Source organism: Anser cygnoides, chromosome 1, assembly GCF_040182565.1.
Source record: "Anser cygnoides isolate HZ-2024a breed goose chromosome 1, Taihu_goose_T2T_genome, whole genome shotgun sequence".
NCBI lineage: Eukaryota > Metazoa > Chordata > Aves > Anseriformes > Anatidae > Anser > Anser cygnoides.
Window position 1 is genome coordinate 107755001 of NC_089873.1, and position 14715 is coordinate 107769715.

Sequence of the window (14715 nt, forward strand, 5' to 3'; positions counted from 1 at the left end):
CCATAGCTGGTCAGGGTAGGGCTGTGGGGGCCTGGAGCCCAGACCTGCTGTGGCCTCACTGGGGCTGGGGCTGGGGCTGACGGCCCTGGGAGCTGGCATGGGCAGGGGGGAGCAGCAGGGTCAGGCAGGGATGGGGGGAGCTATCAGTGCTCTAAAGCCTGACAATATACACCTCTCTCTGCATTTATGATGTAACTCTTAGACTGCTCATAGATTATTTTTTTATTTTTAATCCACACTGACCTTCAGTTGCTACCTGTAGGCTGGAATAGGGCAGTGCCTGGAAAGCAGCGCTGGAAGCATATTTTTGGCACTGCTGAGTGGGAGAGAACGAGGGCGATCTCTGCATGTTCTGAGCTTCTCATGCGCACTAATTGTCATGAGATTTCAGCAGCTCAAGTAAGTACTCTAGATCTTTATTAACTTCCTTTTAGAAATTTAGCTGTTTTTCTTGTTTCCCTGAATTTGAGGTAACCAGAAGGAAGAGATATTCTGTCTAAAATGAAAGCAAAATATTTTTCCAGTGTTTTACTATTTATAAGACAGTTTCACTCTCACTACTGCTTAGCAAAACCTATTGCAGTAGGAGCTTTTAAAAAATAAAAAGTAAAATTGCTGTTAGATTAGTGTCAGATCTGTGGTATTCTGAATGATTGGCACAAAGAAGAGCTGTTCAAAAAAGCTCGTATCTAATAAATATTTATAGGAAGTTTCTTCATTCTTTTCTTCCTCAGTGAATAAGTGATTGAGAAGAGAATATTATTTGTCTGTTGCCCTTGAGTTAAGCTATAGCAGTGGTTTGAACAACTTAATTAAAAAAGACTTTTGCTAGTAGGACAAATTTACATAAGGGTTAGATAGGTTAGAAAGCCAGAAATAACAACTAATAATGAAAAGAACAGCTGACATATAAAAAATATACACCATTACAAAATATGCCAATATTACAGTATGTCAGGAGAAAATAAAAGTACTGTTTTTTCTTAAAGAAGTAGGAAGAATATTTAGTGAAATAACTATGAGGCACAATAATAAAAGAAATTGTTGAAAAGAGAAATACCTCATATAACAAAGACTCAGATTATTACTAGAAATAAAGGGGAAAAAATCAGACTGCCATAATTTAATTATTTTAACAATTGTTATTTTCATAAATTGGGGGTCTTTTTAGAAATGCATTTTTTTTTTCTCTTTGTTCCTGTCAAGTAGAGCATAAGGATATTTATTAAAATGTTGATGAACAATTTTCTTTCAAAAGAAAGGAATGGTATTTATCCTACTTGTGATACACATTTGTTTTCCTGTGACCAGAAGATGAAATATAAAAGATTTAGAGAAATAAAAAATCCTTAAGTTGTCTTAGTAACACGGCGGCAACTATTGTTAAATCATTTAAAAGTACTCATAACAGACAAAGTAATGTTTCTATTCACAAGCATTAAAAACAATGACATATTTTAAAACAATGTTTCCAACCTATGTTCCCTAATCATTTCATGATCCTACAGGGTATTTATATTTACAAGGTATCTCATTGATACACATTTATGTCTACCCCAATCCTACTGAGAGCTTGTCTTTATGTAACAAGACCTTCTCAGATAATATATTTCCTTTATAAATGGAACCAGAACTCTTGCATCAAGTTCAGAGTCAACAAAAATGGAAACTAAGTGACGTTATTTACATTCTGACTGTAGGCATAGGTTTGATAATGTATTCTCAAAGCTCTTGGAGAGCTGCAGTGTAACTTGTATTTCTCCAAGGCAGAAATGTGGCCTGTGTCATGCTACTGTTGAATGACTTTAAGCTGCTTATGGAGGAGATAAAAATCTTGTAAGTATCCAGTGATTGCTCTCTTAGGCTTAAATGTGCAGCTTTGGAAGAAGGAGAAAATCCTAGCATAAATAAGTAAAGAACTTTTTAAAGATCAGTTTCTAAACTTGCCTGTCAGAACTCAAAGGGAAATAGATTGGTTCTTAGTTCAAAAAATTCTAGCATAGAATAGATGATCAAGACTTTGATTTTTTTTATATAATATACCCAAAACATAGAAAACATTTCAAAGAAAAAAATTTGAAATGCCCAAGTTTAAAGTGAGAAAAAATGCAAAACACATTTCAGTAACGAGACAGCAATCAGAGAGGGGTGTTAGCATGACTGTTTATCTAGGAGTTAATTTACCCTACAGTGAAACAGAAGAGTTGGAAGTAGCAAAATGTGCTTGCATTGGGAATTCTAATAAAGTCTTCAGAATCACTACTATGACCCACCACTGTTAAAAGTTGTACAGAGAACTCTTCAGTGGTATCATATTTTTGAGGCTTGATTGACAATGGTTAAATCTCAAAGTCAGCCTTTGTCTGTTTTGCTACTGTATTTGGAACTTCTTCCTGGCAAGGAAGATACTGATAAATTGTATACATAGCCTGGAAGACAGCCAGTTAAAAAGCTTCTTTTAATACAGAAATGTAAAACCACAGAAGTGTTGTAAATGGGAAGCACAAAGAAATCTTTCTGTTCTTTTCAGCAGGAGTGATGATCTCCAAGGGGACTTGCCAGCCAAGCTGAATACTACAGTGAAGTGCCTGCATAATTCCCAGGTGAGTCTGGGAACAGCAAACTCTGAAATGTCTGCAGTTGTGTGCACAGATATACCTATAACAGAGACCTTTAGCATAGTTTCTAGAAGGCTCATTGTATCACACTTTAAGAGCGTACAGCTAGATTGACATAGCGACATAGCACTAGATTAGGGAAAAAAAAAATGCAATAAGAAGCCACCCCTTATTAAAGTATGTATGGTTAAGGATCACCCTTAAATCCATAATCCTGATCAACAGTGTGTTTCAGGGTTCTATTCTGGATTTTCCTGAAGACCTCCTGCTTCCAAGATAATCTTAGGAGAACTGCATAGCAAGAACTGAAATACTGAGGAGCAGTGTCTCCTAACTGCCATTCACATAAAAGCCATCCCAGAAGATAAAGTTACCAAACTACTTAAGTGATCCAAGTATTTCCTTGGCCTTTCATCTCCCCTGGTTCATTTTGGTCCATCTATTTCTGGCTCCTCTTCCCTTGGGAACTAATTTTTCTTTATCAATTCACTGAAAGCAGAAATTCAGGTGCAGTAAAGTCATATACGCAAACCCTTTTTTCCCCATGGCTAGAGATGTAAGGCTTGATATAGTAATTAGCAGCTTGCTGCCTCCTGTCAATGAGGAGGCATTTGTTTATGATGTCCATTGAAACTAGACATATGCAATCCTCATATTACCTGTTGTTTACATGCTTTGTGATACCTGTATATTACTAGTGATTACCATCACTAAATCATAAATGAAGTCTAATATGTCAGTACTAAATATTAATTAAGTGAGTAGAAGATCTAGTAACCTACAGTAATCATGGAGACCTTTTCTCTGCTGCCCAACAGAAGTAGCATTGATCAGCTATATGTAGTGTAAGAGCAGAAATGTCATTACGACACGGAATTACTACCAGCATTTAAAATTATCTACCCTCCATACAGCTTCAATAAAATAAATTGTGAAGTATGGATGTAAATTTAAGCATTGTCTATACAGAAATACATATATGCAATTATGCATGATTTGTGAGCTCAAGTACTGCATATTTGCATAAAGGACCTTCTGATGGCAGCTCGTAGTCTAGTTTAACTGTCCATTTCCCAAGTGTTTTCTGTCTGTATGGTAAACTGTTGACATGTATTTCTCATGTCCTAAAATCTGGCTGATGTATACAGTTTGTTTTAAAAAACAGCATGCTTTCAGAAAACCATTCATAATAATGTTGCTAACATAATTGCTATGAAAGTGTGGTGATTTACAATGACACCTTGAAGATGTTGAAGGTTGAAGACGAAATACTATAGAAGAAAGTGAAAGAAAAGGTAATTGGAAACACTAACAAATAGCATACCAATGTCAGTCCACACCTAGCTGGTTTTTTGATGGGCATGTCTTCTCTGCTTAAGCACTTTATCATCAATACTTTAAACTTCTTGAAGTTTGTGTCTATGTCACGAATTACTGTCTGTGACAGAAATAATTTTTAGCAGGAGAAAACAGGGTAGAAAAGAGAGAAAAGGACAAAGAAACTGCCAAAAAGACAGGCTATTCTTTAGAAACTTTTGATGAAAATTTACGCTATTAAAATAGTTGCAACACTCTTGTATCACTATGTGTAAAAGAAGAGAACCTCAGTGCAATGGTACAGATTAGTATGATTCATAAAGAGAAATTAATAATTTCCTGTACAACTTACATTTTTAAACTGTTTCAGGAAGTTAATATTCTAACTTTAGAATTAGGATTCATATCAGTATGAATCCTAAATGCAAGGTGGTTCAGTACTGCCTTAGTGAATCTGAAGAAATCTCACCATACACAGTAGCTCCAAATTTTTAAGTATTCTCTTCTGATTCAAAACAGTTATAACTGAAAGACATAACTGCAATAACAGGGTTGGTTAACCAAAACACTGATATCAGTTAAGAGTGCAAAAAGGTTAGACAGAGCTGTGAAAATCTTTTAAAATGGGAAAACAAGTCAGAAGTTTTGAGATGCAAAAAGCATTGGTATAAATTTATGCAAAGTACATCTTTTTAATTCAGTATTTTATTTATTTATTTATTTATTTATATTTTTTGAGTTGTAGGGAAGCTTTAGAGACTGGTGAGACACTGCATAATGTATAGCTCCTTTACATCATTCTTCAGAGTTTACCATTCCATGCACCATTTTAGACAATGTACAGCCAGCAAATAAATTAACACAAAAATTAGATTACAGAATCACAGAGTCATCTAGGTTGGAAGAGACCTCCAAGATCACCTAGTCCAGCCTCTGACCAAATACTAACAAGTCCTCCACTAAACCATATCACTAAGCTCTACATCTAAATGTCTTTTAAAGACCTCCAGGGATTGGTGACTCAACCACTTCCCTGGGCAGCCCATATTGTATTTGGATGTTCTCTTTCTTTAATTTTTTTTTTTGGGATGACCTTGTTTCAGTGTCATAAAGAATGTTTGAATGGTCAGTAATAGTGATGTGTTAAGAGCAAATAACATTTCCTTTGACAAGCAATGTGCTAGATTTTTCAGAAAGCATTCACATTTAAAGGTGTAGCAATGGAGTACTCATGTTTGTTTGTGTTTGATTCACTAACCCCATGATTTCTTGCATGTATTATTTAGTAAAGATACAAGTGATCCATGATGGACCTGCAATTAGAGAGACATTGTGATTTGTCCCTGAAGATATATTCCACCTGATGATGTAAATTCCTTTCATATCAAAAAGCTGGGAATCTCACAATGTTTAAGTCTTTAGTTATTTTGCTTCTCCATAATGAAAGCAAGCTACTATTACTGTACAAATCCACTTTTAATGATTAGTTTATCATGAGTAGCTAAAGGAAAAGAGAAAGTTCTAAGAGAATCATTCCTCACAACACTTCTCATGTAAATAGTCACTATAAAACAATTTTTAAAACTAGTTTAAACACAGCTGTTCTTCCAGTGTGTAACATCTATAATGCTGTCATTTGACTGACCCTGTCATTGTTTTTAACAGGAAAGGATTAGGAGAACACAAATAAGGTTTGGCAGTAGGAATTGAGCTTCTAGAAATATCTTGTCTTTTCTTCACCATTGCCTATAGAAATCACAAAGTTCAGACTCAATATCACAGGGCATTCCCGTATGATGAATGAATTCTGTTGTGGTTGAATCATTTATCAAGCTTGCTGCACAAAATTGCTAAAAGGACAAAAGAAGCCTTCTGTGAAATGATTGCTTATTATTTGTAGATAGCATTACTAGCTTTTCTAGAGAATTTATTTGAAATTATAGATTTATGCCTTTGCAGATATACAACCAACATTTTTATATATAGATAAGAAAGGAGTTTGAGCTAAATATTATTTTTAATTTTAATTACTCTTCTAAGTAAGAACCATCTCTTGATAACCAACTCTTCAATTTGTAGCAGTTTATCTGGGTCTCCTCCTGGAGACTGACAGATTACAAAGAAACCAGGTTTTGAAGGAGGCATGATGTTGCAACTGAATCTATCTACCTATCTGTTAGACATTGGTTTGATGAGACTGTTCAAAAGACTGACAAAACAGGACTTTGGTAAATTAATTTATTAAAAGTGCATTTTTTTGCTAGTGTTCAATTCTTACATCACTACCTATACAAAAATTTGTTAGTATTTAACAGTTATATTTTCTAAGTTATCTTATAGTGTGCACCATCGTGAAGATGATGCTGTACGCTCAGCATTGATGGCTGGGGTCCTTTCTGGCTTGTAGTGACCAAATTCAAGATGATCAGGCTCTACAGCTCCTCAGTGAGAGAAGTCTAAAGAAAAATGTGTTTGTCTTCCAATTATCCTCATTAAAGCTTGATGCTTTTGTGATATTGCCTTTCTCCTCCTCTACCCGCCCCCCCCCCCCCCCCCCCCCCCCAACACACACACACAAAGAGGATCTCCTGTGCTTCCCATAGTGCTTATCTTGGTTTCCTTCTTGCCAAAAATACTTACTGTGCTTTCAGTAGGATGTCTGGCATATTTTCAGCCCCTTGTGCTTGTCTTTTCCTCTATCTGGCAACTTTGTTACTCAGGTGCCTTGGAGATATAATCCCCCTTCCTCCTGTCATGATCATATTTATCATATACTAATATAAAATTTTCTCTGGCTATGTCATCACAGCGTTTTAATAGGCTAACGTAATGTTGTTAGTTACACCATTTTAGTATGTTTATATCAGCTTGCCTTGAACCTGAATGTATTAATTATATCCTAATTAGTACATTTATAGTTTATATGACCCAGACTTTTGCATTGGATACATTGACAAGGTCAGTCAATATTTATAGATTTAAACCACAGTTTGCATTTAGATCATCAGTGTAAACTAACATCTTGGCAAGGAGACAGTTCAGTTTAAAAAACATTACAGAGTCCACTTATGCTACTACTTAGTAACTCCTACTACCATTGGATATGAAATAGAATTTTCTGATGGCCTTGGCTTCTTCTTGTCCTTTCTTCCCTGATATATGTACTATCTCTTGGTATCTTGTGTGAGGCTGGGTATTTCTCCCAAGGAAATCAAGGTGTTTTTTTTGTTTGTTTGTTTGTTTTGTTTGTTTTTTTGTGTAGGAGTTCTGTCTGCCTTGGTGAGGTGCACTTACACGTGTTTTTCCACTCTTTTGCTGCATACTGTCTTCTTGCTCTTGTGAATGCCAGCGTGACTTTTACTTTATGCATAACCTTTATGATATTTCCAAGGGGTTGTTAGAAGTGTTTTGCTAAACTCATTCCTCTGTCATTGATTTTCTAAGTCTTCTGCTTGACTAGTCTTCTCTTCCCCAACTCAGCAGCTTCTCTTGCAGAAAATTTCTCAAGGGAAAGATTTTTACAGTCCTTTAGCTGCCTTTTCGAAAAGTTCCTTGTAAGTAAATTTTAAAGGACCCCTTATGGTAGTGGCTCAGTTTTCAGTGTCCCTCAGTTAGAAAATGAAATAGCAAATTGCACAAAATGTAGTTAGTAATTTTTCAAGATAACCACAGTATATCTGTTACTTTTCTTTATTCTGCTATAATCCTTAAAGAATTAAGAAACTTTCAGTTTCTGAGAAACTACTCTGTCTGGTTTAACGATATGCTTCTATATCCTAGTGAGATTGTTAATGGAAGACAGTGACTTTTCTTATGTCCTAAATGTAATGAAAGGCAAACAAATAAAATCTGTATTTTCAGAATGAAAAAGTGAAGTAGACTAAAACATGAATAAATGAAATGTTTTCAAAACCTAGTTTTATGCCTGCATAGGAAGATATACTTTCAATATATGAAGTGGTCTGCAGATAGACATAGACATAGGCAATGATGTTGATAATTAAAATAGATTCTTACACTCTGAAGATCAACAGGTATTTGCATAGTGTAATGATAGGGTCTGTCACTTGACAGACACAGTGGTGGATTTAGCAACCAGGGTGCAGCCAGAAGAACCTATGAGGTAAAGTCACTTCTAACAGCTGAGATATTTGATTTTAATATGTTCTTTAATAGTTCTACTATTATCAATAAAGATAACCTTGAAATAGTATATAAAGTTATTAGTCTCACTGAAAAGTTGTCCAAGCATTACATTTTAAAATTTGAAATTTGCCGTGTTGCATACTTTCCCAACACTAGCCTGTGTATAGAGGCCTTTTTTTTTCTTTTTTCTTTTTTTTTTTTGTCTTTGCAGTCTGGGTGGATGAAAAAAATGAAAAACTGTCTTTGAGACATTAAAACTTTAAAAAAGAATTAGTACTAATATTGGGAATGAAGTTGATCAAAAATGTGGTAAAAAATAGGTCCAAAATCTTGGAAGGATCAGATATTTCCGTACTCTCTCTGAAATTTTGCCTCATTTACTTCATCCCATCAGATTAATTTACTCTGGAACTAAATCTACCAAAAAATAAAAAATAAAAAAATAAGTTGGGGATATTTTGAAATCCCTGAGTATCAAAAGAAAATGGGAACTCAAAAAATTACAAATTACTCAGGAAACTAGCCTTCCAAATTCACTAAACAGATTTTAAAAACACATTTACTTGAAAGTAGTTGATTATATAGTGTCCAATATTTAATCAAGATTTGAAATGAAAAACAAGAACAGCAATTCAAAATCTTGAATTTCTTTTGTAAACTTAACAGAATGCCAAATTCTTTCTTCCCTTTATACTTTATTCTGATCCTGAACATGACTGACTCATGGCTGAGCTTCATCTCTTGCTAGCCAACTCTCAGCTTAGAGACAGACTGTTGTAATCAGTTTAGGAATATCTTTGTTTATTTAATCAAACTGAATATTAACCATTTTGGGAGGTTGTGAAGTAGCTGAAAATGATAATAGTGATAATGGGAACAGATTTTTTAAAATAAAGCATGTTTTTTATTTTTTTTTTCCTTATTATATTAAAATGTGGCTTAAAACCACAATGGAATGATTATAGTTTCTCTGGCATGTTGGTCTGTACTCAGAAACAAAAATGCTGACTTAAAACTTAAAGATGTTGCAGAAGTAGCTTCAAGAAATTCATAACAAACAGTTATTTCTGGATCAGTTTCATTTTTCAGAGTAGTTTTTCTTTTCTTATGTCTAAAAAAAAGTAATCCTTGCGTTGATTAGGTGCTTTAATATTAGGAAGATATGTGGCATGTCCAGGTGCAGGATAATGTGGCAAAAGGAAGTTAAAATCTTATACCCTTCTTATTCTTTGGTTGTCAGAAGTCTGTTGCGGGCCCTGGGATAAAACAGTCTGGCTGCATTCCCTATAGACCCAGTCTAGCAGAGAAACAGCAGGTCTGACACTTTCAGATTTTCAGTCTCCCGTAACTCAGCCCGAGCTCTGTTTTTACACTCTCTTTCCTAAAGCTGACCCGCACGGCAAACTTTGGAAGAGACTGATGTCAGGATATACTTTGGGAAACACTGAAGCCTCACCTAGGCTTCCAGAGCAAGACATCATCCATAAAACATATTCTAAAAATAGATACTTTCTAAAGTATCGTCTTTCTAAAAATAGATACTTTCTGTGGTCAGGAAAAAAAAAAAAAGGAGAAGAGATTTGTGGCAGAACAGAGGAAAGGAAGAGTAGCTCCTTCCAAAGAACTACTTTTTGAGCAACTTGATCTAGTGGAAGGATGTCCCTGCTCATGGCAGAGGGTTTGGAATGAGATGATTTTTAAGGTCCTTTCCAACCCAAACCATTCTGTGATTCCATGATTCTGTGATTCCAAATGGTCTTGCATTTTCTGAATGCCAGTCAAGTTTGTCCGCTGTATTATGTTACTTTAACAGAAGTGCCATTGTGCAGCTGGAGCAAGGGCAAGGTTTGTGTTGCAGTCCTCAATGTTGTCATAGTAAGAAAAAAAAAAAGATTTATTAGTTTGTATCTTCAAAAAAGATGATAGTCACTCATTCTGTAGAAATCCAAGTACAGGACTATTTCAGAATATAAGTCATCTACTATATTATAAATAAAATTGCCTAATAAGTAAAATAACTCAACCTCATGTTCTTTACATTAGCTAAGGGTTATTGAGGCTGTTTTTAAGGTAGTTTACTAGCTAATGGTTCATTATTTGGGAACAATGCTTTATGAAGCATTTATTAAGTATTTATGAAGTATGCCTTATGATGAACAAGAAATGACATGCAAACAGAGTCTGAAAGAAATCTGAATTTCAGTGTACATAATTTATTTAATCAGATTTATCTTTTCTGTTTCTATTCCAGTATTTGTGATTCATATGCAGCCATACTTGGTAACCAAATTTCTTTTAATCACTTCAATATTTATTTTTTTTTAGATTGAGAAAAAAACTCTTAGGGAACACATCCTCGTTCTGCGTGATTAAGACTTAAATGTAGAACATGGTTTCTTTTGCTAGAGCAGATGACTTCAACAACCAATGTTGCTGTTTGCATTAAACAACACTATATAAGTAAATGTTCAGAAATTGGTATTTTTTATATATTAGACAGGCTTCAGATTATATTAAGTTAACAAGCGCAAAAGAAGAATGCTTAAAAACAGAACATTTTTTTTCTGCTCCTGCAACTAAAATTATTTTCCATTTAGTGGTAGGCAAAGAAGTATCTAGAGATGCATGTAACTGTGTAGTTTCAAAGATTGGTTCATATTATAGGTAAGTCCAAGATTAAGGACTGTTCCTTCCTGAAGAGATATTCAATTTATTATCCTCTCTCTTGATATCTGACTTTTGTCATTTTCACATCAGAAAGGTAAGTCTGCTTTATTTTCCTCTGAACTGATACACTAAAATTTTTGGAGAAGCCAGAAACAGAGTAACCAGTCTAAACTATTTCTAAACAATTCCCAAGAAATGCACTTGGAAATACTACAAATATGAAAAAAAACATTACACTCATCAGATATATGATTCCCTACCAAAAGTCTGAGCAACAGTACAATACATTAAATACATAACTGAGCAACTTTGTCTCCAATAAGGAAATCAAATCACAGTCTCACTGAAACAGCCGCAGACCTTTATTCTGACTAGCAATCTTTAAATACTAGCTGAATAACTCAATAAGATCTTTTAGAGAAGGAACATTTGTCCTCAGCTTCCCCCTGGAAGCAGAATTAACCACAAAACATTCCTCTGAGAGCTGAAAAAACACACTACTAGTAATTCACGAGCAAAAGCTGCTTATTGGACAGGTGTGTATTAACATATTTTATGAGTGACAATGGATGTTTAATAAATGACATTTTTCATCTTTCTCTCTTTTGTCAAAAAGTGTCTGTCTTTTTTTTGGCTTGGAGCAGTAGTGCCACTAATGCTTTGTTATATCTGTGGGATCCTCAGACTCAATGTTATAGGCAAGTGAAATTTATTGCTTTTAGATATTCATATATTTCTCCCTTTTAAAAGTTGTGTATATACAAATATTACAAGATATCAATTATCTTCACAGAAAATTTACAGTTTACTTAAGAATATAAAAGTATTCTTAATATTCAAAGTAATAGAGCAATGTATGATGTCAACATGTGGTAAAAATCTTTTAGATCTCCAGACACAAGGTGGTAGTATCAGCCCTTAGTAATAACTGTTTGGGGTGGCATTGCTTTTACTTAATAGTCTTCTTTTTCTCTTTTCTCCAAACAAGGACTACAGAAAAACCTCATCATTTGGTCTTGGTCCTGCTGACATTCAGTATGTATCTAGAACTCCTCTGCATCAATCCAGTAGTAAACTACAGAAATGCAGCTGAAATCTTGTTAGGACCTTCATCTCTCCCAGCAAGCTAGAGATTTTTTTTTGTTTGTTTGTTTATCACATTTCTTCATAGCTTCTGAGACTATTGAAGAACAAAGTGTAAAATAAAGAGGGTAAGGAAGAGTTGAAACTTTTCAAAGAGGAACAGAGTGTCGCTGGAGGGTAGGGAGGCCCTGAAGAGGGACCTGGACAGGATGGGTCGATGGGCAGAGGCCAATGAGATGAGGTTCAACATGGCTAAGTGCTGAGTCTTGCACTTTGGTCACCACAACCCCGTGCAGTGCTACAGGCTTGGGGGAGAGTGGCTAGAAAGCTGTGCAGAGGAAAAGGATCTGGGTGTGTTGGTCGATGCTTGCCTGGACATGACCCGACAGCGTGCCCAGGTGGCCAAGAAGGCCAACAGCATCCTGGCTTGTATCAGGAATAGTGTAGCCAGCAGGACCAGGAAGGTGATCATCCCTCTGTGCTCTGCTCTGGTGAAGGAACACCTCAAGTATGGTGTTCAGTTTTGGGCCCCTCGGTACAAGAGGGACATCAAGGGCCTGGAGCGTGTCCAGAGAAGGGCTACAAAGCTGGTGAAGGGCCTGGAACACAAGTCCTGTGAGGACCAGCTGATGGAACTGGGGTTGTTTAGTCTGGAGAAGAGGAGGCTCAGGGGAGACCCTAATGCTCTCTACAACTACCTGAAAGGAATTTGTTTGGGGAGCTGGGGGTCAGCCTCTTCTCACAGATAACTAGCAATAGGACAAGAGGGAATGGCCTCAAGTTTCACCATGGGAGGTTTAGGTTAGAAATTAGGAGACATTTCTTCTCAGCAAGACTAGTCAGGCATTGGAATGGGTTGCCGAGGGAGGTGGTGGGGTCACTGTGCCTGGGGGCATTTAAGGAAAGGTCGGACATGGTGCTTAGAGACATGGTTTAGTGTGTGATATTGGTAGTAGGGGGATGCTTGGGCCAGATGATCCTGAAGGTCTTTTCCAAACTTAACAATTCTATGATTCTAAAGATACCATGTTTACTGTGAGGTAATCCCATGCCTAGCTTTCTGACAAATTATCAAATCTTGGATTATTTTCCAGGAATCTTCTGCCATTTTAGTCCATAGAAATCTCACACAGAACAGGGATCCTGACAGCTAGATATTGCTAACCACTTGCTTTGCTAACTACTCTCCAGGAGTAAAAAAAAAAAAAAAACAAAAAAAAACAACACATTTCTAGGAGAAAACATTTTCATACATGCAGTAGTCATAGCAGTATTAAGAAAAATGAGTTTTTTAATCTACTATTTAGTATTTGCCCTTTTTTTCAGGAATCAGCATGCTTTCAAAATAGTTCTGTATTACTTTATGCCTCTAGACTACTTTTGTGTATGATTTTAGGTCAAGGCAAAGGGTTGAGATTTAGCTTGTTTCTGTAGAGAAGTGTTTGTAGTATGGTATCCGTCATCATATTCACGCAGTCAGACCAAATTGTGTCATCTTGTCCCAGTGGTCACTTAATGCTGTTGGACCACCTCCAGGAAATTCCAACAGTATAGAATACTGGTATTTTTTCTCCAGTTTGTTGTAGTGGTTATTCTTTCATCTCCAGTCATCACATTGTGGTATTACAAAAAATTCAATTCATTCCTTTACATCTGCAACCTATAGAAAAGTAAATGCCCATGTCTGTGTTGAAATAATAGGCACCTTGATTTACTTTAGTGTATCATTACTGTGATTACACTGTGATCGCTGTGATACAGAAAGAAAAATACTATAACATGGACCATATTGTTATCATAGAATCACACAGAATGGCTGAGGCACAAAGGCACCTCTGAAGATGATCTAATCCAAGAGCAAGGTCAGCAGGAGTAGGTTGGTGTCCAGGTTAGGGCTGTGTCCAGTTAGTTTTTGAGTATCTTCAAGGACAGAGACTACAAACTATGGGCAGAACCTGTTCCAGCATTTGACCACTCTCAAACAAACAAACAAACAAACAAACAAACAAACAAACAAACAAACAAAACACCTTTCCTTCTTGTTTTTAAATGGTATGTCCTGTATTTCAGTTTGTGGCCATTGACTCTTGTCCTGTCATGGAGCACCACTTAGAAGAGCCTGGCTCCCTCTTCTTTACTCCCCCATGAGGTATTTATACACATGGATAAAATTCCCTTGAGCCTTCTCTGGTCCAGGCTAAAGAGTCCCAGCTGTCTCAGCCTCTCCTCATCAGACAGATGATCCAAGCCTTTAATCGTCTTGGACTTCATTGGGCTCATTGCAGCACATGTCCATGTATCTCCTGTACTGGGGAACATAGCATTGGACCCAGCATACCAGATGCATTTCTCCAGGGAAAGATCTCCTCCCTCCCTCAACCTGCTGGCAATGCTTTGCCTAAAGCAGCCAATGAGATTGTTGGCCTTCTTTGCTTCAAGGGAGTATTTCTGGTGCATGGACATTTTGCTGTCCACCAGAACATGCCCCAAGGCCTTTTCTGCAAACCTGCTTTCCAGCCAGTCAGGCTTCAGCCTGTACTGGTGCCTGGGGAGCTATTCCTCCTCAGGTGCAGGACTTTGCATTTTGAACATCTTGAAGTTCTTGTCCATCTTTTTCTCTAGCCTGCCAATGGCCCTCTGAAGGACAGCACATCCGATCTAGCACTCCCTACATTCAGACCTCCTTCTGGCTTTTCTTGATTTCCTGCTCATGCAAATGGACTATTCTTGAGTTCAGAGTAAGTAATTTTTGAAAATCACCCAGTTCTCCTTATCCCCTCTCATTCCCAGGACTGTATCCCATGAGATTCTTACAAGCAGGTTCCTCAACAGGCCAAAGATCTGCTCTTGTTAAGGGCTGCAGTTTGGCTCATTTACTCATCTC

General features: G+C 36.5%; 1 long non-coding RNA gene across 1 annotated transcript in view; it reads left to right on the plus strand.

Moving 5' to 3' along the window:
• The window catches only part of LOC125184874 (uncharacterized), a 46270-nt gene that overhangs the window by 207 nt on the left and 31348 nt on the right, over nt 1–14715 (plus strand). The window contains exons 1-2 of the long non-coding RNA XR_007169444.2: nt 1–399; nt 2531–2603. The exon at nt 1–399 is cut by the window's left edge and continues 207 nt beyond it. This is a non-coding gene — a long non-coding RNA (uncharacterized lncRNA). The remainder of the gene's footprint in view (nt 400–2530; nt 2604–14715) is intronic.